Here is a 6311-nt window from a genome sequence, read left to right as displayed (position 1 = left end):
TGTGATGCATTGAAGGATGATGGTTTCAAGCTAAAGATGTATTTATGTGCAAGTTGGTTTATGTTTGTGATTTTTATCTTTGGTATTTGGTCTGTGTAAGGGATAGGGTTAGACAAATTTGGGGGGTTTTGTTGATCAAGTGATGAAGGGTAATGAATTCCAATGTGTTGGTATAAAAATGGTATTATTTTGTTGTAAGTTGACTTGATCATGTTTGTAATGAATTCCAATGTTGTTAATGATATAAATGATATTGCAGTGTGAAAATGTGATCAAAATATGTATCAATAGTCAAATATAAGCACACAAATAGAACCAAAATGTGACAAAAGTACATTACCAAAATATGTGTCATAATTTGACCAAAATGCACATTTCATTAACCACATGAGTGGAACCAAAAACAATTACCAAATTAAGCATACAAGTGTTTGTGCACCATACATAACCACATCATCAAACCATAACTAAAAGTATTAAAAAACAAACAGTTTTTAACAACAAACAACCAAATAGTCATTGCACCACAACAAACAACTAAAATCACTTCTTAGATTGATTCTCACCTTGCCCTTTACAATTCCTAGAAATGTGTCCCTTATTCTTGCATTTACTACAAGTAACACTGATATGCTTCCTTGATAACTTCTGCACTCCTTCATTTGTTGGTCCTTGGGAACTTTCACCTTGCATTTCATTGACTCCATCATCTTGACTTGCCCTCTGCCTTTTGCTTAACTTTTCACCCTCACTTTGTTTTCTTTTTTTCTTAGGCCTTCCCACCTGAGTGCAATGTGGAAGAAGGATTAACTTTGTTGGAAAATTACTTTAAGGCCACATGGGTCTCCTTTTAATTGGCCCCACCTTAAATGAATAAGCTTTTTGCCATGTCTCTATCCAATACACCATGTGTACCTACTTGTAAATTTCAAGCTCAGCCTCAGGGTCTTTGCTCATTTCATTCAGAGTTGCAATTGCATTCCTGCAAGGTATTCCCATTAACTCCAACTTTATGCAAGTACAGGTTTGGTTTCTAACATTCACCACATGTTGATCTTGAAAAGCTCTAGTGACTAGATACTTGTCTCCCCATTCCACCTAGCAATATATTGTGAAGCACCTTTTTTCTGTGCATCTAGGATGTCTGTTGATGTGGGTGTTAGTAGACCTTTATCCTTCTTCATTGCCTTCATGACATTGCATATCCTCTTCATTAGATACTCCTTGATGAACTCTAAACATGAAATTACAGGTTTTTCCCTGCCTTTCTCTATCTTCCCATTAAACACTTCATATATTTTTGAAACCAACACATCAGAAACTACTCTTCTTGAACATTACAATAACATACAATTAATGCTGATAAAATTCTAAAACACATCATCATCATATGGAAACATATACAATTACCTGAGAAATGAGTCATTGACCAATGTATAGGAGGAATCTACTTCAACCATTGACATGCCTCCTTATCATACTCACTAAACTCCTTCATCAAATGCTCAAACTCAGGAATGGTGGTTGCTGATGCACACCTCCATAAGTGGTCCCTATACTCAGTTTTCCCCCACTTCTTTCTCATATTGTCATGAATATGTTTGATACAATATCTATGCTCTACATTGAAAATAATTAATCAACTACAATTTGTAAACCCTACATGACTCAAAATACAATAATTATAATTAATTAACAAAAAAACACAATCTAAATGACCAATTGATGAACTGAAATTACCTTTTGCCTGTCACTTATGAAAGTATAGTCTGAGTTGCTTCCAAGCTCCAAGTCATCTCCAAGGTTTTCTAAAAACCACTTCCAGCTAGCTGTGTTTTCAGACTCAACAATTGCATAGGCTAAGGGATAAATTACATTGTTGGAATCAAAACCTACTACTATAAGAACATGACCAGAAAATGGGCCTTTCATGAAGGCACCATCCAAACCTACTAAGTCCCTAAGACATGCCTTGAAACCTTTTTTCAGTGGACCCAAGCATACATAAATCCTTCTAAACTGCCTTGTTGGGGAATCAGGGTTTCCATTAGGACACACATCTATTTTGACTATGGTGTCTAGGTTTGTAGCTTGAAGTTCAAGTGCATAGTCCCTTAACAATTCAAACTGTTTTGTGTAGTCCCCGGTTACGTGCTTCCTTGCCATATCTTTTGCCCTAAACACCTTGTCCATAGAAATGCCCACCTGGTAAGTCTTTTGAAATTGATCTTGTATGGCTCTCAAAGGAATCTTTGGATCTCCCTCAACTTGATCTATGATTTTCTTGCAGATTAACGAAGCAGTATAAACCCTGAGTTTCCTTATTTGTAAGCATGTATGAGTTTTGTTTAAGGTCCTTATAAACCAGTCAAATTCGAGATTTAACCTAAATGCATGTATATACCAACCACATGTTACTTTTTGTGTCTTTACTTATTTGCCCTTGCTTTTTGAAGTGGTAGGTTGAGTCCCCACTTGACCTTTATTGATGACAGGTACAACTCCTCTGCATTATACCCTAAGCCTTAGATTTTCATATTTTTAAAAAGAATAGATTCCTTCTTGTTTCTAGTGCATGCACATCAATTAGCTCCTTTAATTCTTTTTTAGTTTTAAACTTTTGTCTAACTGAGAATGATTGTATATGTACTGACCCAAGGTTGCACCTTTTTTCTTTTCCCAAATTTTTTATAAGAGCTCTTCTTTCTCTGTCTTGGTCTGATCCTTCATCCAAAGATTTTAACTCCTTATTGTTGATCACTTCCATATCTTCAAGTTCATGACCATGAAAATTATTAATACATGCTCCTTCAACATTACTTTCAACATTTAGACAGAATTCTGCTATGTCCATATCAACATCTTGTATATTGTTCTCCTCATCCATTATGTCATCCAGTTGATTTCATTTTCAGATTGTTTCCCATCCTCAACATTACCTTCATCCTTTTCATATTCTTCATCATGCTTTTGAGATCCATCATCCCTTTCATACTCTTCAGCATCTTCATTACTTCCAAGTAAATAGTCTACAAGGTTATCAAAAAGCTCATTATATTGTTCATCATCATTAACAGGTAGGGTGTTGTAGCATCCTTCAATATGATCATTATCCTAAACCCCAGTCATCTCATCCCTCATATTAGCAATATTTGAAGTAAAAAGCTTGTAGCATTCTTCAACAACAGTTACAGCCTCCTGAACCTCCTTAACACTCTTAGCAGTGTTTTCCTTCTCTTTTAAATCATCAATATCCTCTAAATTAAGCCTCTTGCTACAAGAACCTTCACCTCTTTTTAAATTCCAACCTCTACCCTTCTATACTCTGGTGAGAAAGCATCACTTTTACTCCCAAAAAGAATCAAATACATGTACTCACCAATTGGCTCATCATTGACATGGTTCATATTTCTCAATGGAGATTCTACATGAACTTCAGCCTCAACTTCAGCCCATTGATCATCATTTTCTGGTAATTCCTCAATAACAACTTTACCCTTTGCATTTGGAGACATGAAGTAAGTGAGTAGATTTGTCTTCCCATGTTCTTTATACACCTCAATCAACTTGTTATTTCGAATAAATTTAGAAAGATTGATAACATCCTGATCATTCTCTAAAGCTCTAAAACCAAATTGAAAGTCACCATTGGGTATCCTAAAATGGTAGTATATCACTGGGGATTCATCAGCCAATTCAATCATCTGTGGGTCTGGGTAACCTAGGTCAAGCATTATGGCATCAAGTTCATGTATATAAAACTCATCTATGTCCACATAATCAACATAACGCACTTCACCTCCAATGTATTTTATATCAGGAGGGAGGTGGGGAGTTGACGGGTGTTTGGGAATGTAAATGAGGGATAAAAGATAAAAGGAAGCGTTGACATTCTTATGCAAAAATGGTCCCAAGAAGTAAAAAGACGGAAATACCCTCACATGGAAGGCACGTGGGGGGTTAACGGATACTTTTTCACGGGAGCTAACTACAGGGACCATTTTCACAAACAAACAGTCTAAAAGGACCACGAAGCCAAAAAAATCGTGGTTCGGACCAAAACCCCCAAAAATGCATACCATAGGAACCATTTGTGCAATTTTGTCTTTTTTTTTAAATAATTTTATAGTAAAAAAATATTTTGCATGTGGTTATTCAAAAAAATTCCAAACTATTTATTGCATTAAATTTGAAAATAATGAAAAAAATATGAACCAGAAGCAAGAAATCAATACACATACTTTTGTTTATTTGTATTGTATATAACATATTTCTTTCATTATTATATTTTCAGTTCTTTAACTAAATCATAAATGATATAATTAAATTATAGAAGTTATACTTTCAACTTTTTTCATATTAATATGTTATATTTTAAAAAACATATCCAAATATAACAAGTCATGAAACTTACTTTATATTTGGTTGGCATTTTTGTCAATGAGTAAATTTATCAAAGTACAATCGTACAATACGAAACAAGTAAAAGATATCCGGTGTGCCAAGAATGCTCTTCTAAGTTCTAACGAATCAAGATTAGTCCTCATAGTCCAAAATTTACTTTATATTTTGCTGACAATTTTACAATCGAGTAAATTTATCCTGTCTTACAATATCTGCAAGCTGGCTCTTGTTTAACACCTACCAAATCTCACAATCCGAATGTTCTTCTAATGGATCAAGATTAGTCCTCATAGTTCCTTGAAACAAAGTTGGATCTTGTGGAATTATCTCCAATTTAGACCTCAAATCATGCAGCCCAATCTTCAAAATATCAATACCATCAATCAAGATCCAACCTTTAATTCGTGTGTTCAACCACCCTAAAAAGAGTCTGAATCAGCTACCGGTTGAACCGTATGTAACCACTAGCCGCGGCTAAACCTGTGATTGCAAGATTTAGTTGATTAACCCGACCGAGATACACTAATTAATGATGACTTGATGTGTTGGGGTATATATTAATATGTCATGAGTTTTTCTTTAACTTTAAATCCATGCAAAACAAAATAATAGAGTGAAGTTGCAAGTAAATCTGAAAGATATAATTAAGAAAGAAATTATAGATTTTACCAAGCAGATTAGCATCCCAAACCACAACTATTATTCCGAGTCCACCCGTTCCAATGATCGAGGCAAGATATAGTCGCCATATATGCCATCGTCTTCTCTTGTACCCGAGTTTTGAAATGGAAAAAAATAGGGTTGCAGTGAGTGCAACATCCCAATAGGAGTTTGCAAAATTAAACAGAAGCTACCTAGCTACTTGAATACATAAATGGTGGGTTTTATAAACAGAGATTGAAATGAGAAGCTAGCTAGTTAGCTAGGGGATGAGAGCTAGATGCATGTGAGTTTAAATAGAGAGGAGATATATAAAAGTTTGAACCTGAGCTTTTTTACTACAGGTTGAACCTATTTCATCACAGTATCAATAAATTACCGCCATTAACATAAACATTAAACAAATATACAAAGCAAGTTAATTATTAGGGTTTTTTGTTCATCAGTAATAATATATATGCTTTTCGGCTGTGAACAATAAATTAATGAGAAAGCAAAAACCAGCACTAAAATCAAATGTTTATAAATCTAATTACTAGTGTTTACTTTTTCTGAAGGGGCTCATAATAAAAATGTTGAAATTAAGCGTATCTTATTTTACAACATTAGAGGCATTGTAATTTTTAATTTTTATTTGTAAAATTACTTTTCTACTTATTAGAAAAGACATTGTCTTACAGAATTAATTTTAATTCAACAAAATAATTTTAGTTTTGTGAGACTCTCTCTAACCCATTCTTCTCTTGACGTTGATAAGTAAATGCATGCGTATATGTAATTAGTACCATCCTTGGATCGGAGTGAATCATATCGCATGACATGGGTGTGTGTGTGGGTGTTTTGATGTAAGTATTATTTTGTTGGTGAAGCATATCACATGGATCACAGCATGATGGTGAAGGACGAAGGTTTTTTTTGACGTGCAAACAAACATCGTTGTTTACTTCTTTCTATTTTCTTTTCTTTTTGAGTAATTATTTTAATTGCCCCTTGGGGTTTGGTAAAAATTAAGTGTTTTGACTTTTTTTTTTCGCTTTTTATATTGTATGATTTTGTTATGTCTTTTGTTGCTTACACACATAAAAAATAAAAAAAATGAAAGTAATTATTAAGTAACACTTTTTTTCATGACAAATGACTTATAAGTGTAATCATCTTTGTCGTTTTATTTATATTTTGGTAACTTCTTTATTTTTGTACACATTTCAGCATTTAACTTGTTATATGTGTTTACATATTGACATTGT

General features: G+C 33.8%; 1 long non-coding RNA gene across 1 annotated transcript; it reads right to left on the bottom strand.

Moving 5' to 3' along the window:
• Nucleotides 1-4543: 4543 nt before the first annotated feature.
• On the bottom strand, nt 4544-5314 carry LOC122195680 (uncharacterized). The gene is made up of 2 exons (XR_006186203.1): nt 5074-5314; nt 4544-4884 (listed from the first exon to the last, which is right to left on the bottom strand). It is a non-coding gene; the product is annotated as an uncharacterized LOC122195680 (long non-coding RNA).
• Nucleotides 5315-6311: the final 997 nt, after the last annotated feature.

This window comes from Lactuca sativa, chromosome 8, assembly GCF_002870075.4.
Source record: "Lactuca sativa cultivar Salinas chromosome 8, Lsat_Salinas_v11, whole genome shotgun sequence".
Lineage (NCBI taxonomy): Eukaryota > Viridiplantae > Streptophyta > Magnoliopsida > Asterales > Asteraceae > Lactuca > Lactuca sativa.
This window is presented reverse-complemented; position numbering and strand designations above follow the sequence as displayed.